Here is a 27,985-nt window from a genome sequence, read left to right as displayed (position 1 = left end):
TGTAACCGAACATTACATACTCAGTTGAGAGCTGTGGAGACAAAGTAAGGGAAAATCACCATGTTGTAAAAAGAACCTAGGGTAACCCTGGAATGTGTTTGTATGACATTTGTATCAAATGGAAGGTATTAAAGAGTATTTTAAAAGGAAGTGGACCATAGTTCTATAGATGGACGCCATTTAGGGATATCGCCATAAAGGTGGACCAGGCCTGACTCTAGAATTTGTTTGTACGATATGGGTATCAAATGAAATATGTTAATGATAATTTTAAAAGGGAGTGGGCCTAAGTTCTATAGGTGGACGCCTTTTCGAGATATCGAAATAAACGTGGACCAGGGGTGACTCTAGAATTTGTTTGTACGATATGGGTATCAAATTAAAGGTATTAATGAAGGTTTTAAAAGGGAGTGGCCCTTAGTTGTATATGTGAAGGCGTTTTCGAGATATCGACCAACATGTGGACCAGGGTGATCCAGAACACCATCTGTCGGGTACCGCTAATTTATTTATATATGTAATACCACGAACAGTATTCCTTCCAAGATTCCAAGGGCTTTTGATTTCGCCCTGCAAAACTTTTTCATTTTCTTCTACTTAATATGGCAGGTGTCACACCCATTTTACCAAGTTTTTTTCTAAAGTTATATTTTGCGTCAATAGACCAATACAATTACCATGTTTCATCCCTTTTTTCGTATTTGGTATATAATTATGGCATTTTTTTCATTTTTCGTAATTTTCGATATCGGAATAGTGGGCGTGGTCATAGTCGGATTTCGGCCATTTTTTACACCAATACAAAGTGAGTTCAGATAAGTACGTGAACTGAGTTTAGTACAGATATATCGATTTTTGCTCAAGTTATCGTGTTAACGGCCGAGCGGAAGGACAGACGGTCTACTGTGTATAAAACTGGGCGTGGCTTCAAACCGATTTCGCCCTTTTTCACAGAAAACAGTTATCGTCCTAGAATCTAAGCCTCTACCAAATTTCACAAGAATTGGTAAATTTTTGTTCGACTTATGGCATTAAAATTATCCTAGACAAATTAAATGAAAAAGGGCGGAGCTACGCCCATTTTAAAATTTTCTTTTATTTTTGTATTTTGTTGCAACATATCATTACTGGGGTTGAATGTTGACATAATTTACTTATATACTGTAAAGATATTAACATTTCTTTTAAAATTTGAATTAAAAAAAAAATTTTTTTAAAAAGTGGGCGTGGCCGGTCTCCGATTTTGCTAATTTTTATTAAGCAGACATATAGTAATAAGAGTAACGTTCCTGCCAAATTTCATCATGATATCTTCAACGACTGCCAAATTACAGCTTGCAAAACTTCTAAATTACCTTCTTTTAAAAGTGGGTGGAGCCACGCCCATTGTCCAAAATTTTACTAGTTTTCTATTCTGCGTCATAAGTTTAACTCATGTACCAAGTTTCATCGCTTAGTCCGTATTTGGTAATGAATTATCGCACTTTTTCGATTTTTCGAAATTTTCGATATAGAAAAAGTGGGCGTGGTTATTGTCCGATATCGTTCATTTTAAATAGCGATCTGAGATGAGTGCCCAGGAACCTTCATACCAAATTTCATCAAGATACCTCAGAATTTACTGAAGTTATCGTGTTAACGGACAGACGGACGGACGGACATGGCTCAATCGAATTTTTTTTCGATACTGATGATTTTGATATATGGAAGTCTATATCTATCTCGATTCCTTTATACCTGTGCAACCAACCGTTATCCAATCAAAGTTAATATACTCTGTGAGCTCTGCTCAACTGAGTATAAAAAGAATGCTTTGAATAAATTACTTTTGTTGGCAAAAGTCAGTGGATCATCGAATGACACTGGCCGAATAACGGTTTTGCGCTTCAACAAAGGTGGCCCGATCAGGAGACGCCCAGTTGTAAAATAATGTTTTATCTCTAACTAGGAAAAACCAAACCAAGTAACACGAATCAAGCTCGTGAGCTCTATGAGACTTAATTGGCAAACAAAAAGTTTTGTGTGATTATAGACGACGAAACGTACATACTTGAAAACAGACCTGGGAACGTTGCCAGTTCTATTCCTTGCAGTTTGGAAAAGATATACCTGATTAGGAAAAAACCATTCAGATAGAAAAGTCTGGCAGAAATATTCTGATTTATGAAAGTTATTTGTGAATGCGGGCATAAATCCGATGGGAGCCACCAACGCAGAAACGTCTTCTGCTACTCCTACGTCGTAATGGTCCAACTATATTTAAGCCGGTTGGATCCAGCACAATACTTTTGTGCGCAGAAAACAGTCTACATAATGTAAGCAAAAACTTCAAATGAGCGATATTGGGCTCCGATGAAAGGAAAAGTTATGAAAGTAAGGAAACCAACAACAACCATCACAAAAGTAAAATAATAGTGGCGGACAGTCTAAAAGTCGGCATCGTTGTACAAAAATTGATGAGGATGAGAAGTTAATTCGCGGAGTTGTTCACACCTGTCCTTATCACTACTCTGCGAACCAAAATCCGTATTCCTCTTTTCCTGCATCACAAGGCAATAACAGTCATTATTCTATACGCTCGAGCAAAATGCTACAGCTCTTTTATACAATTGTTATCTTTGTAGCTGAATAGTCGCATATTTCGCTGTGACTAGTTCCAATCGGACTAATCGAATTTGTTGTGCAGTTTGTGAACATTATACGAAAATGAACGTAATTTATAAAAACAAGAATCGAGATGACGTAGTTGCGCCATTGTAGGCCGTGCAATTTCCGTTTCACGTTCGCATTTCTGTGCTTGTTTTATTGTATGTTGTTATTTTAATGTATTTCTGGACTTACACATACACAACAGTGAAAAATGAAAAACACAATATAATTGTAGCAATGTCAATGTCTCATTTTGTTGAAAAATGCTTAAATGACCGTATATCGAAACAAACGGACGTGTGTGCCAATATATTTTAAAATAAGTTAAAGCAAAGTGTTCCAGTGTTTAATCCTTGTTTAGCGCTACGATAGTACGACCCATACTTTAACTCACTTCCGCCGAAACCACACTTAGCACAGCAACACAACAAGAAAACAAGTAAGGAAGGCTAGGTTCATGTGTAACCGAACATTACATACTCAGCTGCCAAATTACAGCTTGAAAAACTTTTAAATTACCTTCTTTTAAAAGTTTGCGGTGCCACGCCCATTGTCCAAAATTTTACTAATCTTCTATTCTGCGTCATAAGATCAACCCACCTACCAAGTTTCATCGCTTTATCCGGCTTTGGTAATAATTATCGCACTTTTTCGGTTTTTCGAAATTTTCGATATCGAAAAAGTGCGCGTGCTTGTAGTCCGATTTTACTCATTTTAAATAGCGATCTGAGATGAGTTCCCAGGCACTTGCGTACCAAATTTCATTAAGCTACCTCAAAATTTACTGAAGTTATCCGTGTTTATGGACAGGCGGGCGGACGGACGGATATGGCTAAATGATTTTCTTTTTTCGCACAGATCATTTTGATATATAGAAGTCTATATCTATCTCGATTAGTTTATGCCGTTACGGGGTACCGTTATGCGAACAAAATTAATACTCTGTGAGCTCTGCTCAGCTGAGTACAAAATAAGCCAGGAGACCAACAGCGGGACCAACAGCAATTCTGCTTGTAATTCAGTATAAGTAGGTGAACTTGGAGGACAGGATATCATTGAGTTATACATAACCCCTAGCTTGTTGAGAGGAAGAGGAGCGGGCACACTTCGCTTGTTAGGGACTTCGACCAAACTTTTTAGGCTATTTATCCCTCGTCCTCCGGCTAAGTAAGTGCGTTTCCTTTCTTGACAAATGGTTCTCTCCCAGATCCCTTTCCCGGTGATGTGCTGTCTTCAGTGCCATTATTCGTTTTAATTTATCTTATAGAATTGGTGTGGTCTAATTTTTCCCAACTATTTATTTTCCTATGGTGTTTCTGCCGGAGAATTATCTATGTAAACCTCTATTCTGGTCTGACACTGACAAGGATGAGTAAGGTAAATGTTGACTGACTGAGTTTGGTATTGAAAACGATAAGACGTTGTTGTTGTTGTTGTAGCTCGACTCTTTTCTGCCAATGTTCTATACATTCTAGATATACCATTAGTTGAACTACTGAATTGACTTCGAACATTTAGTGGCTACATGTATGGAGTTAGAGCTAAAATCGTACTTGTGCGTGTTTAAGTGCCTTGATTTTCTTTTGGTCTTATTTGCGTGGCATTCGCATTGGCTTGGCAAATACCAACCGGCAAATGAGGTGTGCCAACCGCCTCCGTTGCCAATAGCTTCTGAATATTAGTAACAGCAAATTACCTTAATTTGCATTTAACGTTTTTTAACCCTTCAAACATAAATTTGATGGTCAAAAGTAGTTCACTATCGTTGCGTGACGCGTTTCAATTTTTGAAAATATTTCCACTTCATTTTATTCCTCCGCTGCTACATTCTTTTGATTATGCTTGATATTCTATACATGTTGTTCCCAAACCCTTGTACGTCACCAGTTTATACTCACATTGTCGCCATTGTTTAACTTTTATGTGGTTTGTGGTCATATGCTGCATTGTACAGCGGTCATTGCTACTGCGTAAAAAATAAAATCAAAACTCTTTTAATTCGAAATGACTCATGTGACGCTTTGATGTGTTATATGGTTAACAGTCTAGACGCGAAACCGAATGAGAAATGAAAGGCCAAATAAAATTAAAAATATAATAAACCAAAATATTTTTATTGCACACACTTCGATGCATTCGTTCGCTTCACTGAAGTAACAAAAGAATACACAAGAACTGGGAGCTCCAAAGGATCCAATCTTCCTATGCCCGCCGCTCTCATTTGACAAATAGCTGAGGCAGTAAAATACTAAAACCTTCCATCTAAACATTCAGCCGATATTTTCGATGCCAATCAGAGTCACTTGCATTCCGACAGCATCACACAGTGTAAATACCAATGCTTTTTCAAATATTAAAATTTACAAAATCTATTACCTTAAACTGGCAGCAAGGTAGTATTAGAATGGCGTCGTCACCAACCTCCTTTAAAAAGTGGCTCACATACCCGTCCGTCTGTTATGCTAGTCTATATGCTTATCGGAATCTATTGGCATTCCGACAGTATATTCACTAGAACATTTGCAGTGAGCAAAACTTACAAACATATCCTTGCCCAAGTGAGTTAAAGGAAATGAAGTAAAAACGGGCCTTCTCTCTTTTTCCGGTAAATGAAGATACGTCTATTCATACAGTAAAACGGGGGCCTATCGTTTTTTTTTTTCATATATAGAAGACATACCAAATCAATCAATCAAAGTTCAACTCATCATGTCATTCAAAAATGTGTAATATGCAGGAACATCACCTAATGTGGAGCTAAGTTCCACCTTTGTCCATGCATATCGCAATAATTCCGATCATAATTCTGAAGCCAATCTGGACTTACCCTGTAACGGTCCCGAAATGAATTCGAAATTGTCTCAAAATAATCCAGGAGTTGCCCCGAAGTTATCCTGTAACAGTCCTAAAATTTTTCGTAACAATCTCAAAACGATCCAGTATCCGTCTCGAAATGATACCTAAACTATATACGAATTGATGCTATACCAGTCCTAAAATGGTTTGGAAATAGTATCGAAATGATCGTAAAATAAGTTTGAAGTAATCACAAACCAAACCAACATTTGTCCGGAAACAATCTTGAAATGATTTCGAAAGTAGTCCCGAAGTGATCCTGTAACTTTCCCGAAATGAGTTCGAAATTGTTTCGAAATTATCCAGAAGTTGTTCCAAAATGATAACTTAAATAATGCCCAAGCGACCCTGTATTCGAAAATATCCAGAAGTTGTCTCGAAAAGATGTTAAAATAAACCCTAAGGTGTTTCTGAAGTTATCTTGAAGTGTTTATGAAACGGTCTCGAAGTAATCCAAAAACGGTTCAAGAATCTGCGACACATTCCATCGCCTTCAAAATTTGATCGAAGTCCGTCAATCCGTTACGCATGGATAAAGTATTCGTCTCTTATGTATTGACATCTACTCTTTACCTTGTTGACTTCGTTTTGTTGTTGTTCTTGCTTGTTTGCTGTTTGTAATGTTTAAGAAATATTGGTTTCGGGAAATTTGAAAATTCATCAAATACGCAATACTTATATAACACTCACCATATAATCACGAAACTAAACAGCTATCTTATCAAACACATGAAAAGATTACAGTAGAACTAGGTACAGCAGCGAACAGAAAAATAGCAGTGGCAATTTTTATTAAATTTCGTCAGTTAAATTCTTCTTTTTTTATTTTCGATATCTTAAGAAAAAAATAAATGTATTGGAAAGCTGAAACTATGCGATTCAATTTCAAAAACGGCTGCGAAAAAATTCGAGAAAATTTCGAATTTTGATGTAGCTTTTTAAATTTTTTCGTTAATGCAGTTTCGTAGCCCAATTAATTTTAATCTAGCAAAGTACAAGTTATAAGTCGCTATATTGACTTTTGAAATTTTTTTTCCGAAGAGTGTTTTAGATTTTTCTCCATAAAGTGTCGAAATTTTTTCTATATCGAAAATAACTTTCACCCTTCGGAAGAAAGTTTTAAGAAATCAACGCGAATTTTGAGCCACGTATAACTTGCACTTTATTAGATTAAATTTGATGGATGATGGCAACAAAACAGCATAGTCAAAAAAAAATCAGAGGCTCCAAATGAAAAGTTCAAAACTTTCGTAAAATTTTCGATTTTTTTCGAAAATGTTATTGAGTTTGGTTTTGCATAGTTTCACAATATTCATAGAAATTTTCTCTGAAAATATGGAAAATAAAACAAAGAAGAGATTAATTGACGGACCTTGAAAAAAAAAATTACCACTGCTAATTTTCAGTTGGATACTGTATGTATTGAATATTTTGCAGTATCTCAAACAAGTTTAATCAAAGAAGTGTAAAAATGTGGACACAAAATACGTACGAATTTAATTGACGGAATTTAAAAAAAAAAAATTGTCGCTGCTAGTTTTCGGTTCGCTACTGTATGTATTAAATACATACTTTGTAGTATCTCAAACAACTTGCAGCTAATCAAATTAAAAAAAAAAACAAATGTAAGGCGCGATAACCTCCGAAGAGATCTAAGGCCGAGCTTCTCTTCCAATTTGCGTCGTGCTCCTCTTGATTTTTCCCTACAAATTGGCCGGACGGGACCTACATGTTTTATGCCGACTCCGAACGGCATCTGCAAGGCAGACGAGTTTTCACTGAGAGATTTTCATGGCAGAAATACAATCGGAGCGCTTGCCAGACACTGCCGAGGGGCGACCCCGCTTAGAAAAATTTTCTTCTAATTGAAAAATCTTATTTCTAAAATTTTTATGTTGCTTTGCCCGGGAGTTGAACCCAGGGCATACGGTGTGATAGGCCACCACGGTGGCCGCCAAATTAAATCAAATTAGTGTAAGAAATATGGACACAAAATTTAATTTTTTATTTTATTGTATTCAATTTATTGTTAGGGAAGCGACCGAAATCTTCACTTTTTATTTCATTACCTTTATATTAGGTCCCTTTCATGTTTGTCCCCTCATTTCCATACGAATTTTTGACCCACGGAAATCTTTTTTGATAACTTCCCGTTGAGCTAGATACTTTATACTTAGAACACAGTTCAGATCTGGGAGATATTACAATGCAAGTGAAAAAAAATCCGCTAGGTGGCGCACGGATAGAGATATACAGTAAATTAAATTTAAAATATAAATTTTGCGATCGTCTTTTAACTAATTTCTCGGTGGTCCAGAGACTTGAAACTTAGCACATAGTTTGCGAGTCGATGGCACTACAATTCGTGGAAAACAAGATGCCGCCAGGTGGCAGACGAATTGAGATAAAGAAAATCTCTGAAACACCCTGAAAAAACGCAGAGAATCTTGCGATCGATTTTTAAGTAACTTCCCAGAGAGCTAGAGACTTGAAACTTGAGCCGTGAGTCAGAACCCGCTGACAATGCAATATTTGATCAAAAAAATTTCGCTATGTGTCGGATGGATCGAGATATTAGGAAAATTAAATTTAATTTGGGAATCTTTCAATCCATTTTTAACTAACTTCCCGATTACCTAGAGACTTGTAACTTAGTACATGGTTCGAGACCCGGTGACAATACAATTTATAGAAAATAAAGTTCCGCTAGTGGCGTACTAATTGAGATAACTGCAAATCCCTGAAAAACGAGGGGAATCTTGCGATCGATTTTCGAGTAACTTCCCGATGAGCTAGAGACATGAAACTTGGGCCGTAAGTCAGAACCTGACGACAATGCAATATTTTATCAAAAAAAAAAAAAACCGCTAGATGGCGCATTGATGGAGATATTGAGAAAACAAATTTTAAATTGGGAATCTTGCAGTCGATTTGTAACTAACTTCCTGGATATCTAGAGACTTGAAACCTGAAATATAGTTTAAAACTCTGTGACAGTGCAATTTGAACTACGTAACCCACAAGTCGAACTATTTAGAAGATTAGGCCATAACTTCATGGTTAGCCTCTTGAGTGTTAAAGGCTTTGTAGAATTCCACCTCGTTGAAGGCCCAACTCAATGCACGTCCTTGCATCCTTTTAGGCGTACGTGGCTTTCACCACGCTTCTTTTAGACTTTCAGGCGTATGCGGCGTTCCCCACCATTTTCAGCTGTGCAAATTAAGTAGCTGACAAACGAGGTGGAATTGTCTTGTTATGATGCGAGGTGGAATTCTGTTATTTTTGCCAGTGTTTTCAGCGAAAATTCCACTAATTCTCTTAAATCTTGCTATTTTGAACAAATAAAAAAAGATAAGAATTTTCACTTAGGAATTACTTACATTACTAATCAAAGTTGCAATTGCCTTATTGTAGGCAGTACTAAAAAATTGAAAATAATAAATGATAAAAAAATTTTAAGGACTACCTTTATATAAGTGGACCAAAAAATAGAAGGCAATTTTTCCTTTAATACAGACATAGTCTTGTTGTTTTTTGACTAAAAAACTTTAACAATAGCTTTTGTAAAGGAATTTTGGGATTTAAAATTATACAGGCAAAATTATTCACTAAATATTTGCTATGCAGCAAAAAATTTGAAACTGTTTTCCGCAGCCCCAACCAGAAGTAACGCACTATTCAGAAAACAGTAATGAAATACAAACAGATTCCATGAAATAAACAAGAATTTAAGGTTATACATTGTTTCTCGACTTAAGCTGTTATCGCGTGTGACTTTAGTTATCTTTAATAAGTTGAAAAAATTATATTCTTCCCGCAGATATTATCACACAAAGCACATTTTAAAGAGACTAATTTAAAACGAAGCTTCGAGTTTGTAAATCATTGTGTTTGCTCTTTATATTTTCATTTAAGTAAATTTGCTGGTGTCACTCGAGATGTTGTACGACAATTCTAAGAGTTCTTCAATTTTTTTATATTATCAGTTGAGCAGAGCTCACAGAGTTTATTAACTTTAATTGGATAACGGTTGGTTGCACAGGTATAAAGGAATCGAGATAGATATAGACTTCCATATATCAAAATCATCAGTATCGAAAAAAAATTTGATTGAGCCATGTCCGTCCGTCCGTACGTCTGTCCGTTAACACGATAACTTGAATAAATTTTGAGGTATCTTGATGAAATTTGGTATGTAGGTTCCTGGGCACTCAACTCAGACCGCTATTTAAAATGAATGATATCGGACTATAACCACGCCCACTTTTTCGATATCGAAAATTTCGAAAAATCGAAAAAGTGCGATAATTCATTACGAAAGATGGATAAAGCGATGAAACTTGGTAGGTGAGTTGAACTTATGACGCAGAATAGAAAATTAGTAAAATTTTGGACAATGGGCGTGGCACCGCCCACTTTTAAAAGAAGGTAATTTAAAAGTTTTGCAAGCTGTAATTTGGCAGTCGTTGAAGATATCATGATGAAATTTGGCAGGAACGTTACTCCTATTACTATATGTATACTTAATAAAAATTCAACCCCAGGAATGATATGGTGCAACAAAAATAAAAGAAAATATCAAAATGGGCGTGGTTCCCCCTTTTTCATTTAATTTATCTAGGATACTTTTAATGCCATAAGTCGAACAAAAGTTTACCAATCCTTGTAAAATTTGGTAGGGGCTTAGATTCTAGGACGATAACTTATTTATTTGAAAAAGGGCGAAATCGGTTGAAGCCACGCCCAGTTTTTATACACAGTCGACCGTCTGTCCTTCCGCTCGACCGTTAACACGATAACTTGAGCAAAAATCGATATATCTTTACTAAACTCAGTTCACGTACTTATCTGAAATCAATTTATCTTGGTATAAAAAATGGCCGAAATCCGACTATGACCACGCCCACTTTTTCGATATCGAAAATTACGAAAAATTAAAAAATGCCATAATTCTATACCAAATACGATAAAAAGGATGAAACATGGTAATTAGATTGGTTTATTGACGCAAAATAAAACTGTAGAAAAAAACTTTGTAAAATGGGTGTGGTACCTATCGTATTAAGTAGAAGAAAATGAAAAAGTTCTACAGGGCGAAATCAAAAGCCCTTGGAATCTTGGCAGGAATACTGTTCGTGGTATTACATATATATATAAATTAGCGGTACCAGACAGATGATGTTCTGGGTCACCCTGGTCCACATTTTGGTCGATATCTCGAATACGCCTTCACATATACAACTACCACCACTCCCTTTTAAAACCCTCATTAATACCTTTAATTTGATATCGATGTCGTACAAACACATTATAGAGTCACCCCTGGTCCACCTTTATGGCGATATCTCGAAAAGGCGTCCACCTATAGAACTAAGGCCCACTCTCTTTTAAAATACTTATTAACACCTTTCATTTGATACCCCTGTCGTACAAACCAATTCTAGAGTCAGTCTGGTCCACCTTTATGGCGATATCTGGAAAAGGAGTCCACCTATAGAACTAAGCCCACGATGTTTTAAAATAATCATTAACACCTTTCATTTCATACCCATATCATACAAACAAATTCTAGAGTCAGCCCTGGTCCACCTTTATGGCGATATCCCTAAATGGCGTCCACCTATAGAACTATGGTCCACTCCCTCTTAAAATACTCTTTAATACCTTCCATTTGATACACATGTCATACAAACACATTCTAGGGTTACCCTAGGTTCATTTTCCTACATGGTGATTTTCCCTTATTTTGTCTCCATAGCACTCAGCTGAGTATGTAATGTTCGGTTACACCCAAACTTAGCCTTCCTTAGTTGTTTTTTTTTACAAATTTAGTGATTATTCAACGGACTGTATAAGCGAGTTTGCGTCTATTGTTACAGAAAACTTTCACGAATATAACCCAAACTATTGTATGGGCGCCTTGGAAGGAAGGTGCACGATCTTACTTAGCTACAACTTGCCATTCTAAACTCGTTTTACCAAGGAATCTACAAAATTTGCAAATAAGTAGTAAAACAAACAAAATACTTGCGCTAACTACAAATACAAATTATCACCTAAAGGCGTTGTAATAATTATCATTTGTATAAGGCATGTCTATATTTGTAAATATACTTAACCATGAACCAATGGGACAGATCCTGCATTACAAAATGAGAGAGCAAAGAAATCATAGTTTTTAACAGCATGTTTCATTGATGACGCAGTGCTAAATAGTATTACTACCTAATATCTTTGGTTGTCATTCCATACGTATGAAAAGCTGATGCGAATTCATTGTTCGTGTCTTAAGACATGTTTGTTCACATTTTACTCAAAGTTTTTGTACTTTTTTCGTACGGAATGAGAATAGAAGGAGTAAAATGTAAGCAAAAAATGTATCCGGGCGCGATCCTGCGATCCTGCCAAAATTCAACATACAGCACTTCTGTAAATTTTGTATGGAACTGAAGTACGTTGAGTCAGCGAGGTCAGCTAACCCTGTTTTGCGATAACAGTCGCCAATTGGGAGCACCAAGGGAAGTCAAAGCTGCCTCCAACTGTCTCTCCGAACTCAGTGAACGTCTTCTCTTTGCGCTGTTTACAAACTGCCCGAGCGTATTCGTTCATCCACATAACATGACCTAGCTAGCGAAGCTTCTGTCGTTATACCTCCTTCGATACTCGCCGTCGACATCACGGTATAGGACTATAAATCTTCCGGAGAACTTTTCTCTCGAATATATTAAGAATCATATCATCTTCTCTCGACACCTTCAATGATTCCGAGCCATTCATCAGGACAGGTATTATGAGTGACTTGTAGAGCGAGAATTTTGTTCGTCGAGAGAGAACTTTACTTTTCAAGTAAAGCTTAAAGAAGCACTTGTTGGCAAGAGTTATTCTCCGTTTGATTTCTAGGCCGACATTGTTTTTGCTTTTAATGCTGCTTCCCAAATAGACGAAATCCTTCACAGTCTCGAATTTATATCCGTCAACAGTGACATTGCTACAATGGCCACGATGACAGCAAGTACTTCGTCTTGTCCAAATTTACTGCAAGGCCCACTTTTTTTGCTCTTTATCTTATGCCACCGTGGTGTGATGGTAGCGTGCTCCGCCTATCACACCGTATGCCCTGGGTTCAACTCCCGGGCAAAGCAACATCAAAATTTTAGAAATAAGATTTTTCAATTAGAAGACAATTTTTCTAAGCGGGGTCGCCCCTCGGCAGTGTCTGGCAAGCGCTCCGATTGTATTTCTGCCATGAAAAGCTCTCAGTGAAAACTCATCTGCCTTGCAGATGCCGTTCGGAGTCGGCATAAAACATGTAGGTCCCGTCCGGCCAATTTGTAGGGAAAAATCAAGAGGAGCACGACGCAAATTGGAAGAGAAGCTCGGCCTTAGATCTCTCTGGAGGTTATCGCACCTTACATTTATTTTAATATTGCCGTTCTCATTTCCCCATAGTTGGAGGCCGGAGCATGTGTTTCATCACCGGCAATCGGGGTATCGGGTTCGTCTTCCCCCACACTCTCTACGTCAGTTACCAGTTCGCCATTATCGTTCCTACAGGAAACAAGAGCATGAATTATGTAATATTTTTTCGCGATAAATATCCGGGCAGATAGAGCCCACTTTTCTTCCAGAATGTGGTGTGCTTATGCGAGCATTGATTAGTCACCCTATACGTTTTAGGCCGACTCCATGTGCGTCTGCTAAGGCAGATAACTTTTTTGCTGAAAAACATTTCATGGCAAAACCACAATCGAGGGGATTGCCAAGTCATCAAATCAGTTTGATGTTAGTTGTTCGCCAGCTTTCAAAAAGGAAGAAAAAATATACTCCGAAAATTAAATTTTTACTCCGGCGTAGTCATTTACTCAGGTAATAGTTTTAAATACTCCGAACACTGGTAGCGAAATATGTGAGAAATGTTATAAATCGAAAAACTTCAAAAGCGCTACGTCATCAAACTATTTTTTTTTTTTCAAATTCGATTACAAATACAACAATTCCGAAATGCCAGAACTTGGCTCATTCGTTTACGATACTTAAGTATATGAAACACAACAAATTTATATAAGCAAATAAAACATTTTATTCGTATGGAAAGAGGTGTAATGGGGTATACACACTGTGCGCCTGACTCGCGAGTGGTATATTTCCGCGTTGACTCGTCGTAAAAATTAACTCATTTCGATTTTCACGAGTGAGACAGTTAAGTCGGTGTGACTAAAACTAATATTTGCATTAACACATCAAAACTCGACTCTTGACTCAGACTCATCATGAGCGTATACTACAAAAGTAATCTGTAACTACTTTAAAAAGCAATCTAAATCGAGTTAACAATAACAATTGCAAAACCAAAGTTATTACATAAAACTTGTAAGTACATAAAATTCCACTTATTATCAAAATTTTCCTTTTAAGGATATACAGAATATTGAATTTTTGTTGTAAACCTACACATACTTATACACTCATCCAACACAATACTAAATTATACACGACAGCTGGCATTACATTACTTTTGAATGTAAGTATAAACATACAAACTGACACAAATCGCATTTAATATCAAATAGTCAGTGGTATTTGGAGTAGAATAATAGCAAATTTAATATTCAACACTGAACACCTAATTAAAATTTAAATAAATAGATTACATACTTCAGAGCGTGACTTGCAGACTGACTGACTGGCTAGACATAATATTTGTAATTCGATGTAATCGGACGCTTTTGACAATGTTTTGTTGCAAGGGTCTGTAAAGGGTGAAGAAAAAAGAATAGAAAATTGTAAATTTGGGTGGTGTGATAACTTTATCACAAACAAGAGATATTCACAGATGTTACATCTTATAAGTTTGAAGTTTGAACGCGCGGGGAGAGCAAAAATCTAGGTTTTCAAGGAGCAATACCAGGAACGCATTCACAGTTAGGAAAAGGATGAATACACCTGTTGTTGTTGTTTTAGCGAAAAAAAATACTCCCCGAAGGTCGAGTTCAGCGTCAAGCAGAATAACATAACATTTCCTTCGCCTTGCTTGGCCCAGGTACTAAATAAAAAAGGCGCCAAAGACCGCACCTAAACTTTGGTTATCGATTTTTCATACATTCGCGACGATTTTTTTATCAATAGCAGAGGTTATCGGTTAGCTAAACATTATTTATCGACGAGTTTTCGGTTTGTGATCGAAAAGTTATCGATATGCCATCGAAAAGCTATTGAAAATTTATGGAGTACGTATTAAAAAGTTAGCAATATATTATGAAAAAGTTATCAATTTGTTATCGAAAAGATAGCGATTTATTCTTAGAGTGAGCACAATTTGCTATCAGCATTTTATCGATCGATCCAAAAGTTATAGAAATTTTATACAAAAGTTATCGATTTGATAGCGACGGCTTATCAGTTTGTTATGAAACAGCATATAAGAAATCAATAAAAAGCCAATGACTTGGCGATAACAAACCGACAACGCGACGATGGTAATAACAAGAAAGTCTAAGTGCATGTGAAACCGAACATGACATACCTAACTGTACATTTTAAACGCTGTTATTGTGTGCTTTGTGTTGTTAATAGCGTTATAAGGCTACGCAATAATACGTAGACATATGGTTATATTCTGAACTTATTTTCGTTCAAAAGAAGCAAGAAGATACAGAGGCTACCACTATTGAACTTGAGCGGGTAAAATGAGGTTTAACAGTTGTAGCTATGAAAATAAGGTTTATGCCAAATTTCGATCGGATTGAGAGATTTTTGTTCGACTTATGGCAGTAAAAGTATTTTGGAAAAAGTAGGGAAAAAAAAGGCGGGTCACCACCATTTTAAAAATTTGTTTAGGTTTTGTTCTTAGCTCAACTATACCACTACTGAGGTAGAATATCATGAATGTAGTTAAATACCACAGAGTTATTGCAAACTTTGTTAAGATTAGACCTTTGGAAAATGATTTTAATTACCTCCACTCAGTTTATATAATTTAGCAAGGCTAGAGTGTCTGCCAACTTTCAATGTAATATCTTTAACAGCTTTTGATTTACGGCTTGTTAAACTTCCAAATTTTCTTCGGACGGACAAACGGAGGGACGGAAGGACGGACATGGCTTAATGAAATTATTTTTCGATACTGATGATTTTGATTATAGTATAATAATCTTTATATATAAAAATCACGTGTCACTATGTTTGTCCGCGATGGACTCCTATATTTCTGAGGGGGCCCCGAGGTTTCTGAGGGGGCCCGCGGCTTAGAGATACTAAGTCATTTTTTTTAATTCAGGAGAGTCTTTAGTTGTTCCATGTGCAAGGCTAAAATGTGTGTTATTGGTCGCCGGTGTTTGAAGAGATGCATCGGTCGATTTTGTTCAAGCTTTCACACAAGTTGCGTATACCTTACGCGGTGGTTATTACATAGCTTTGATTGCGATCGACGTGAGATATAGGCCGAAAAATGGACCCGGGTACCCCTAGAATGTGTGGGTAATATGGATATCAAATGAAAGCCATTGCTCAGAGCTCTAAAGTAATTTTCATTGTGATATTCGATTTAGTAGCATCATCCTGGCAAAACTGATAAATATGCATGCGAAGCCGAAATAAGGACATGAATTAATAATACACACCACATACCTATTTACATACGCCCTATGCGATTTGCCTGAAATTTGGTATATAAATTTGCCTATATTGATATTTACGATCCTTTTTTCCGGAAAGTAGGCCGGAAACGGACTGGGACTGAGACTCGCAGTGGGACTGGGACTGGGACTAGAAAAAAATACATACCACCCTCTGGGACAGGTAATAAGGGATGAAGAAGAATGAGAAGAACTTGAGAGAAGAGAAAAGAGAAGGAGGAGACTGAGAAAGAGACGAAGATGGAGATAGATGAAGCGAAAAAGACGGAGGGAGGGGTGAATAAAAGGATTAGGAAAAAGTGAAGAGGAGGGAGGGTAAAGTTAGATGGAAAAAGCTTATTAAAATGTATGCAGATAGGCCAAATTTAGGGCAGGACAACGTCTGCCGGGTCTGCTAGTATAATATATAATTAATTTAATAATTTGGAAAAACTTAAACAATGTGACATCAAGACGGACAAGGCGACAGCTGTTTCGAATATACCTTGTATATCTCTTAAAAGCGTTATCTCCCAGAAGTGTGATTTGAACACGCACTCCTACGATGGTTGAAGTGTTACAAACGGCTTCTGTTACATAATGCCTTAGTTGTTGTAAACTTTCGCCCAATTGCCTTCCTTGCATATTTCATTCTTTGCACAGTACATACTTTGTATGTAATCATGTGTTAAAGTTATGATATTTGTTGGAGGCGGTTTCAAGTCATAATACCCTGTGTATAAGTACAGTTTGGTATAAAACATCTTTGGCACGATTTACCACCGAAGAGATTTGGGCCGAGCTCCTCTTCCAATTAACGCACTCATTTTAATTTACAAAAGAAATTTTCGGGACAGAAGCTACCAGTTTTATGCCGGCTGCAAACGGTTAATGAATTAAAAAAAAAGGTCACTTTAACACGTACACCCTTTTTCCATTTAAAATTAGATAGACAATAGGAATACTATGACACATCAGATTTTGCACAAAAGCCAAAACAATGTAAAAAAAGAAACAAAAAAAAAACAACAAATGAATGCAATACCAACATCAAGGGGCACGACCTCAGACACTATTGAAAGCGGCGCCGCCGACTAGCAATGGCTATAACAAAGGAAATTGAGCGAAATAGCGATAAGGGGTACAAATAAATATCAAAAAAAAAAAACATGAATAGAAATGAAACATATAAAGAAAATGCAATAGCAGGAAAGAAATGACGTAGACGAACAAATTTCGATGAGACGGTGGTCGAGCAGGGTTCAATCAAATTTACACAAAAAGAAAAGAAATTCAGTCTGACAAAAAAAACCTGCTTCCTTTTTGCAAAAAATTTAAAAGGGAATAGCCACTGGAATTCCAATTCACTTTGTGTGACACGTCAACACAAATGGGGCAGGATTAAATTGTTTACAGTCTGTCTACTGAATGCAGTGAAAAAAATATTTAATTCCTTTTTTATGTGCATGGCTGCCACAATATTCATGGATGTGTGTGCATTTATATACATACCCAATATATAAAAGTTATATGGAATCATCTAAAGAAGCAAAGACCGGAAGGTAAACTGGTGGCCAACCTCAACGGTTAATCGCCTTGCAGGCAAACTTGCGATTGCGACTAATGGCAAAACTACTTACATCATGGGATAATGTGGTGGCTTTTGCAACTTCGGTCAACTAAAATAGAGTTTACTTATATAAATAGTTCTAAATTGTAATAGATTGCAGATGAGAGTAAGATAGTGGAAAATGGCCGGAACGAGCTTGGAAAAAACGCGCGGAATTTTTACAACATTTAACACTTAGTAGCGGCGTTCGCTAAACCACTTGCAGCAGATGCTTTGAGGTTCATAGAGGAGATACATATGGACATGTATGTACTTAGAGGTACTTAGCTTACATAGACGTATATGTATGCAGAAGTAAACAAATACATGGGCGATTCTCGGTAAACTGTACAATTTCACCGGCGGATTTGGAATGAAAATTTTTCTCAGATAGAAGTTGTCCGGATATATTTTTGTTATCATTATGTAATAAAAAATCTAAATTTTTCACCATTCTACTACAACTATAATGAAAAAAAAAAAAAATTATTCATAAATATGTAGAACAGGGTGGCTACTTAATGCTGATGTTAACTATTTAGTATATAAATTGTTTCGTCGGACTAAATTAGACATTGTATGTGCTTTTATGTTTGATTCAAGGTTATGGGTGTTGCTTAACATAATTTCGAAATCAAAGTTATAAAATTGAAAATGGCCAAATTGAAATTGCCACGTAACTGACATACAAAATGCATACCACGCAACTGATATTTCGACTTAACGTGCTGAATACGACGCTTGTACTTAAAAGTTTTTTTATATTCCATACCTTGATTTTTTCGCTAAATGAAACCTTTCAGGATATAAAATAATCGGTATGATTAACTTATTTGTTTTCTTGTAATAACATACCACGTAACTGACCTGTTTCTTTACATCGTCGGTTTCCCCATTTTACTGCTATGCCAAACACTCAAGTGTTATTAACACCGAAACTTGTAAATACAAAAAATGTCAGTGCGATCGTCCTCTGTCATACTATATATTTCGCAGTGTCAAATTATCCACCAGATGGTGATAATGACAGCATAATATAAAGCGAGCGAAATTGTTCAAAACTGATGGATAAGATTCGATACGTAATTTATGTCTCGAAATCGCCTTTTTTCATCACAAATCTATTCGTAAACAAAAGTTTTAACGAAAGACAATAAAATCATGCCAATTTTTCATACATATTTTTGAAATAAATTAATGATACTTCGACCGAGATTTGAAAAACTTTTTTGAGGACATGCCACGCAACTGACATTTGGGGTATATAGTATAATCTCATAGACGTTCTATTCAAATATTTGACTGTTTATGCATGTGCTCTATTTAAACACATCAAGACTAACAAAACAATATCAAGCTTGTACAATGAATTATTGATTTTCCTGCTAATAACACCAATGGACACAAATTGTACAGTTTACTGAGAATCGCCCAAATACTTCTTATTTAAAAATATTCGTGTATCGTACTGATGGATCTTAGTCCAAGTTAAACCACATCAAAGGTAACTGTACCCAAAACAAACAATTTCTGGCCTTTTGGGGAGAGCATCGTTAGCTTCGTCGGCTTCATCAAGAGCTAATTATCCTCGAGTTATCGGTTTGTTTTCGGCTTGCTATCGTCGAGTTATCGGTTTCTTATTGGTATCTTATCGACTTGTTATTGACGGGTTACAGATGTGTCATCGATTTTATATTGAAGTTTTATCGCTTGATGATAACTCAATAGCACGCCTATTACAACATGGTAACACTGCGAATCGATCACTTTTCGATGTAAGATCTATACATTTTTGATGACATATCGAAAACTTTTCGTTAAATAATGTATAACTTTTCGATAACATATTGTTAACTTCTTTATAACAACACGATAACTTTTTTATAAAAAATCGATAACTTTTGGATGCCATATCCATAACAATTTTATTACACGCCAATAACCAATTACTAATACTCCGACAATAATTTGATAACTTTTCGATAGTTCATCTAAAACGTTTGTTATCGACAGCAAATTTATAACACAATAACAGATCTGTAGCTGGTCTATTGCTCATTGATAACACACCTAAAGCTCGTTGATAATGTATATCACGCCCAAAACCCCTTGATAAGAAAACTATTCGATAACAAACCGTTAACACAAAATGTTAAACGTATTGCTTTTAAGGGGGTCACTACTCTCCGAACCCCCCAAAGTAAATTATGATGACTTTTATTTCGATAGAATCGCTTGGTAAGTAACTAAATATTGGTATTGAACTATTGTATACGAATGCGATACAGGACTGACGTAAGGTGCTCAAGAAGAAGCAGTACACAGTATCGTCGGTCTGGCACAAAAAGTTTGTGTAATGTTGCTCGAGTACTTGTTAAAATCAAGAAACAATTAGTTTGACGAAATCCAGGCATTAGATTTGGAGGCGCTAGTATTTTTGAGATTGCAGTCATCGTCTCTATTTCTCTAGACCCATAGTACTCAGCTTCTTGGACGAGCTGCATAGAAAAGGGTGACAATAGTCTATACTTTGAGCATCAATCGTTCTTCATAAGTACAAGACTAGACAGTGCTATTGCAACCGGAAGCACGATTTGTAGCTTAACATGATTCTTTGAAAAGTGTCAAGTCCACCGAACTGAACCTTACGCCCATACAATTTACAGCAAATTAAACCATTTTTGTAATATTTTCTTCTTAGCACTCATTATAACCAAGTTTTTGATGGGTTAGAGCTATGTCCAGCAAATACAAAAATAATTACAATTTGTTATTTTACATGTGAAATTAAACACCAAAAGCGTTTTAGTTGAAAGAAATTACTAATTGCACAATATACTGGCTGTCTGAATATCATAATAGACGTTGAAAGGTTACTCATACGCCATGACGTTCCTAAACACGACTTAACTTAATAGATTTGGAATAATACGGTTTTTACTCTGACTTGTAAAGATTGAAATCAAAGTGAGTCTCTATTTAAAATTTGAGGCAGGAGATAAGAAGATGGCACAAAAAAGCGAGCAAGAGTGAAAAAGGAGAGGTTTTCTGTAATTATTTGAAAGCTATGGGGGTAAACCTAAATTTGTACAGGACAAGGACTGGCGGAATGCTGTTAAGGGTTGAACTGGTCAGTCCGCGAGGATCTCACATAGACTGAATGACTTGAAAATATGAAGCAATAGTTTTGCACTCAGATTATTTAAAATTCAAATAAAAATTCAAAAAATAATATAAATTTTATATTTGTCAGGTCAATTCACGTTCGCTTTAAATTAATACCCTTTTTTTTACATCCTGTGCAGATAGGCATGTACAACTGCAAATGCACATGGAAACGTGTTTGTAAGTGTGTAATCACGATTAATGGTCTATTTCCCCATATTTTAAACATATTGTTCATAAATATAAATTCAACGTGGTGATGATTTCGACAGTACTTAACGACTCTTAATTCCATAAAAACTGGATGCAGTAGAAATTGTTTTGGTTTGTTTGTTTAAAAGTACACTTATTTACATACATATACATATATTGCTATATATGCAAAATCACAGAAGCACAAGTTCATCTACAGGTAATGAATTTGTGGAGGTTTGTGTTGATTGCAGCTACATATTTACTTATTTAGTATGGCAATAAATCTTTTTACTACGCTGAATCTGATTTATTATTTCCTATTAAGAGAAAGTTCAAAATTTATTCGCGTGGGCGTGTGTTTTTGCTGTGAAATTTTTATTATGATAATTAGATGCTAGTTAAGCCAAAGGGGGTGAGAAGTACGTATTTCATCGATATTCTTATAGTTTATAGCTGAAGTCATTATATGGAATGATTGCGGCGAAAGTGATTTTTTTTATTATTCAATTCATCTTTGCACGAGTTAAAATTCATATCTGACTGTAATTCAAACCGTGATTTTTCACAAGAAATAATTTTGTGGATCATGTCAACACACTAGCTCCGGAGCTATCAGTTCGATTAAAATTTTAACTAATATACTTGCCATCAATTCAACATATTCAAGCCATGCCTTCGGAACCACTTCGGGACTATCTTCAGAACGTTTTCAGAGTCAGTTTAGGATTTTTCGAAAAGCAATCCAGAGGACTCCAAATAATATCCACACTAAATTTATCAACGCTTTTAATAATTTTTGGACTATTTTCTAAACAACTTCGATATTAGTTCAGGTTCATTCTGAAAATAGTATATTGGAGCTGCTCGGGACTATTTTAAAATGCTTTTATGTTGAGTTTAGAGCTTACGAATTCTTCTTGAAGACAAGCGAGATTTCCGAGACCAGAGAAATCGAAATACTTGTAAATCTTGCGAGCTTCTTGACATTCAACTTAGTCGTTTTTTTCCGTTTTTTATACCTTTCATGAACATGAAATGGTATATTAACTTTGGTCCGATCTTTGTAACGTTGAGAAATATAGAAGATAGACTCACCATTAGATGGGTTTGATGGTGAATAAGGACAAAACGAAGTACCTGCTGTCATCGAGCAAAGAGTCAGCGCATATGCGCCTTGGCAACCACGCTACTGTTGGCAGCCATAATTTCGAAATAGTAAAAGACTTCGTTTATTTGGGAACCAGCATCAACACTAGCAACAACATCAGTACTGAAATCCAGCGAAGAATCAATCTTGCCAATAAATGCTACTTTGGACTAGGTAGGCAATTGAAAAGTAAAGTCCTCTCTCGGCGAACGAAAATCATACTCTACAAGTCACTTATCGTACCCGTTCTGCTATATGGGGCAGAAGCAATGACCATGACAACAGCAGATGAAGCGGCTTTGGGAGTGTTCGAGAGAAAAGTTCTTCGAAAGATTTATGGACCTCTACGCCTTGGCGATGGCGAGTAACGAAGAAGATTTAATGATGAGCTGTACGAGCTATACGCAGACATCAACATAGTCCAGCGAATTAAAACGCAGCCGCTGCGCTGGCTAGGCCATGTTATGCGAATGAAAGATGATGCTCCGGCCAAGGAAGTGTTTCTATCGGAACCCGCCTATGGAAGCAGAGGTAGAGGGCGGCCCCCACTCCGTTGGAAGGACCAGGTGGAAAACGATTTAAACGCACTTGGTGTGACCAATTGGCGCCGGTTGGCGGAGCGAAGGAGCGACTGGCGTGCCTTGTTGGACGGCCATAACCGTTTAGACGGTTAAGCGCCAATTAAGTAAGTAAGTAAGACTCACCATTAAGTATACCGAATTGATCAGGGCGACGAACTGAGTTGATATAGCCATGTCCGTCTGTCGTCCGTCTGTCCGCCCGTCGGTCCGTCCGTCTGTCTGTTTGAACGCAAACTAGTCCCTCAAATTTTGAGATATCTCAATGAAATTTGGCACAAGGATGTATTTTTGTATTATATTAGACATTTGTCGGATCCGGTAGGATCGGACCACTATAACATATATCTCCCATACAACCGATCATTCAGATAAGACGATTTTGGTCATTCCTGCCACAATTTAGAAAGTATATACGTAAACTCGGTGATATATATTCCAATATATCATAGAAGATATCCTAAAAAAATCACTTTGATCGGAGCTATATATAGTATATATCCCATACAACCGATCGTTCAGATAGAAAGATTTTTGGCAATTTCTCCCTTAATTTCCTGTAAAAATCATTTCGAGCGGAGCTATATATTATATATATCCCATACAACCGATCGTTCAGATTATGGGGTTTTTTGCCATTTATTATTTTATGTTTATCTTAAAAATCGTTTAGGTATGTACATCTGTTCATTATATATTTCTTATCTTATGCATCCGATTATTTGGAGATTACGAACGGGATAAGATTATTGTTCAGCCCCATTCATGAAAGGTATGAAGTCTTCGGCACAGCCGAAGACAGTGCCGTCCTTACTTGTTTTTACTTACGTTAATTTTTTGGTTGATTAAATTGCCTTTCCAACGATAAATCACTCAAAACATGTTTATAAAATTTTGTTCATAATATTCTAATTTTTTATCGAGAAAACGAGGACTCGGCTCGATCTTCTCGAATCTCGAAGTACTCGTATTGCCCGCGAGCTTCTCGACATTCAGTTAAGTTGCTGCAATGGCAGTACTCTACGCATTTCAGTGTTTTTAAATTGTAGTATTATGGAAATTTTCGCTTGGGCGCCAGAATAAATCGCAAGCTCTATATAAAATAGCCAATGCATCGATTAAATATAATTTCGAGAAGCTTTACGAGTATTTATTTTTCTTAATGCTTACATCACTTTAGAGATGGGCTCGTGGTAATTTCGGAACTATACTCATTAAATGTAAAAAAACGGCTTAATTTTTTTTAAAGTAGTTTCGAGGTTGTTTTGAAGCATATTTGGGAATAAAATTTTGTAAACGTAATAGAATCATTTTGGGATGATTATTTCGAAATACTTTCCTAAAACTAAAACGATCGAAATTACCCGGAACAAGCCGAAATTCATTCCCAAAAACAACCAGAAACGGTTCGTGATTATTTTTTACGAAGCTCGAAAATCATTCCGAAATTTTATTTGGGGTATTATCAAAACTTAATTAACCTAAGTTCGGAACTATATTTGTTTATAAATAACTGCGGATTTATTTCATGCCTGTTACGGGACTTTTTCTTCTTGGCCATACATTGTACGCAAAATATAGCAGAAACGGTCCAGAATCCTTTTCGAAAATAATCTCAAATTAGTTTTAAATCATCCGAAAACTTCCTGAAATGCTTCGAGACAACTTTTGTAACAGTTCAAAGGTATTATGAAATTTTCGCTGGGGTAGACTCGGTATTATTTCAGCATCATTTCGGGATTATGATTTACAGAATAAGTATAGTACTGAAAATAGCTTATACGTCGAAGAGGAACTGGAATGACCGAATTGATGGCGAAACTGTTCTAGGAAAATCACAATGCTGTTTCAAGATGACTTTGTCATTGTTTTGAAAAACTGGTGAAATCATATTGTTCCCGAAAAGAACCTAAACGGTTTCCAAAATAAACAGAACTAATGCCGAACAAATTTCCGGACTATGTAAAGATTATTTCAAGACAGTTTTGTGATCTTTTCGAAACACCACCGAAAGGGTCCTAAAGCTTTTCCTGAAATTGAGTGTTGTTGCAAATAATTTTGAATACATTTCAAAATGATCTTTGGTTGACTACAAAAATAACCCCAACTTATTCCAAACTGATCCTGGAATTATCTCACGATTATCAGCATTATTTTAAGAAATTGTCAAAAGACCCCGACATCAATCTGAATTAACTTAAATATTTCCGAAAATAGTCCCAAATTATTGATTTTGAAATCATGCGCAAATAATCCTAATGAATTCAATACGGAAACGGTCAGGAATTCCGTTTGAAAAGATGAAGGAGATAGAATGGTGTTAAAATCACTTCAAAATACAAACACACATACACACCTAAATCAAATAGTTTTAGCTCCAAGAATAAATACAATGAATTTTTAATGCGAACTGCTATGAACCATATTGTTTATGATAGCCCAATTAGGCCTTATGAAATTCATCGTATATGCTTTTGTAACGTATGTTATGTTCGTATCTATAATAACTATTTTTAAATAAACTCAATAAAATATACCGGAAGCGATGAACAAACTCCAAAAATTTGAATAGTGCATACATATTTTAGAGCACACTACCTAATTCTGCCTCTTTCCCAACTTATTTCATATATTTTTTTTGTTGTTTGCTTTTAACAAAGTAATAAAATTTTCAATTAATCAAAATTACCTCCCACGTAAAATATCGAATCAATCACATTTATAATTTTTCACTATTTATTTTACTTATTCTCACTTCCTCGCAAATGCCGTTTTTATTTAGCGTGAGATTAGTTAATAAAGTTGTTATTGTAACAAATTTTGTTATTATTATTGTGCGCACTATATTGTGTTGTGATGTTGTCATCTCCATCTGCTCTTCAAGTATTATTTGGTTTTGGCCAAATTTATTGCTAATAAAATGTGATTGATTTTCATTCAAATACAAATATTTAGATTATAAAATTCTTCAAACAAAGGTTAAAGTAAACCATTGGTTCCTGATTGTTAACTTTGATATGATTATGAATGTGATTGTTTGCGTATGCTAATCTTAGCGGCATTTTAAAATTTTTTGTTTGTGATTTTCTCTGAATTGGTTGTTTTTGGCTTTAGAATTTCGCTCTTCTTCCTCTTTTTGATTTGTGTGTCGTTCGCTGATTTTTATACTTGCTGTTATCTTTATTTTTGTTTGTATGCTATTTGTTATCGCTGTTTTTTTTTACTTAACCAATATTTGTTGTATCTTTTTTTACTACTGCAAGCGGTTTTTCTAAAATTTTTTTGTTTTGTTTTAACTTTGCCAAATTTTTGGTGTGTTTTTTGTTTTCTTTAGTAGTTGATATTTTTTTTTACTTTTACCAGATTTCTGGTCTTTGTATTGACTTTATTTTTCTAGGTAGCGTTTAATTGTAGTTCTCTTTTCTTTTGTCCGATATTTGTTTTTTGATTTTCTCTATATTTCAAATACTTTTGTTGATGATGTTTTCTCTATTAGTATCATATTTTCGCGAAATGAAAATGAAATGATTAGTCCGCCATGTGATATTTCACTAGCAGCGAAAATTTCTTAGAGTTTTGTCAATATCATCTTTTATCTATATAAAAAGAAGTGTACATTTTGATTGTCACTCCATAACTCGAGAACGGCTCGACAGATTGCCATGAAATTTTTAGGAAAGATACATGAAGGAGAGATGATGGTTAGTTGATTTTGAAATCCCAAATCGGTTTAGCCATATATATATATAAATCAAATTCTGTGTGTGTGTGTGTTCGCTATGGAAACGTATTTCCCACACATCAATCATCACCAAATTTTGGTTATGGGTTCCTTCGATCAACGGGAAGTTTTAGGCTAAAAATTATTTCGATATATAAACGGGGCGTGGCACCTCCCATACAAATGGAATATATTATACTGCATATATCTGGATGTCGTAAGGGTAGGATAATTAAAATTGGTAAGGAGCTATGTGACGTTAAGTCCTAAAACCTCCAGTAAAATGTGGAATGGGGAAAAACTATGGCTGCCGTACAAACTTAAGTTATTTTAACACCTAAAGTTTGACTGCATTGTTGAGTTTAGCTGTTATGCCTTTTGGACGCTTAGTAATCTGCCGCTGCTAAAAAAATTGTTTAGCTTCAGTCTATCTACATCTTCTATAAAAATCAAATTCTGTGTGTGTGTTCCCTATGAAAACGTGTTTGCTATAATTCGATCATCACCAAATTTTGGCTCGAGGTTCCTTCGATCAAGACGAAAGTTTTTCATATTTCATATTTCAGAATTAAGAATTTTAAATTTAAATGTTTTTGTTTTTTGGCTATGCGAAAGAACTATCTTAGCTCCCAAAAATCAATTTCCTGGTGAAGTGACGAAATATAAATCCATCGACACAGTTACAGATGAAGATAAAATTGTGAATTATCCAAATGAATTTCTATACTCCTTAGAACCAAAAGGAATGCCTGCGCATATATCGACTTTGAAAATTGGCTCACCAGTCATGCTTCTTCGGAATGTAATCAAAGCAACAATCATCAGCGGTAAAAGCAATACAATAATATAAAATAAGATACAATAAGATACAAGAATAAAATGTTTTAACAGAAAATTTCACCAAATATGCGTACAAAATTCAATTCAATTTACAGAACAATAAATTAAATTATCAACAAACAAAACAGAAAAAATAACACAACATCCATTCGATCTCGGGCGTTACAACGTGCGCCTGGTAAAGCTAGTTATATATAAATTGTGTTGCACATAATTCAGAAACCACTTGCTTGATAAGGTGGAAGAACAACTCGTGGTGGAGAGCTTCGAAAAATCCAAACATAGGATTAATCAGATTGATTTAAATGTTCTAGAATTTGGTTTGTTATGTTTTTCTTCGATTGAATGAGTGCAGGAAAGTGGTGTTCAAAATAACAAGGAGTATGGCTAAATAGGGTCGATCCCATGGAAGACCAGCAATCACAATATTCACGTGGAGCAGCACATTACAGAATATTGTATTGAAGATAAAAAAATAAGACCCAGAGCAACTGATAAATAAGAATTTGAAGAATCGCGAACACCTTAAGGCGCGCCTCACCAGTTGTTACACTAGCTGTTCTTGCAATGGTTTCCTACAGCTGGGCATCCTCAGTACTATAATATATACCT

The 27,985-nt window shown here is 35.8% G+C and overlaps 1 protein-coding gene and 1 long non-coding RNA gene across 14 annotated transcripts in view; both read right to left on the bottom strand.

Moving 5' to 3' along the window:
- Positions 1–27,985, bottom strand: part of LOC137253296 (phosphatase and actin regulator 1-like) — a 763,209-nt gene that overhangs the window by 322,435 nt on the left and 412,789 nt on the right. The window lies entirely within an intron of this gene.
- Positions 1–27,985, bottom strand: part of LOC137253299 (uncharacterized) — a 40,614-nt gene that overhangs the window by 5,296 nt on the left and 7,333 nt on the right. Inside the window, exon 2 of one of the 2 annotated variants that reach the window (XR_010953764.1) lies at positions 25,502–26,408. This is a non-coding gene — a long non-coding RNA (uncharacterized lncRNA). The remainder of the gene's footprint in view (positions 1–25,501; positions 26,409–27,985) is intronic. The other variant, XR_010953765.1, reaches the window with a different exon arrangement.

This window comes from Eurosta solidaginis, chromosome 5 (genome assembly GCF_040869045.1).
Source record: "Eurosta solidaginis isolate ZX-2024a chromosome 5, ASM4086904v1, whole genome shotgun sequence".
NCBI lineage: Eukaryota > Metazoa > Arthropoda > Insecta > Diptera > Tephritidae > Eurosta > Eurosta solidaginis.
The sequence above is the reverse complement of the archived record's forward strand: the minus strand, read 5'-3'. Positions and strand labels throughout refer to the sequence as shown.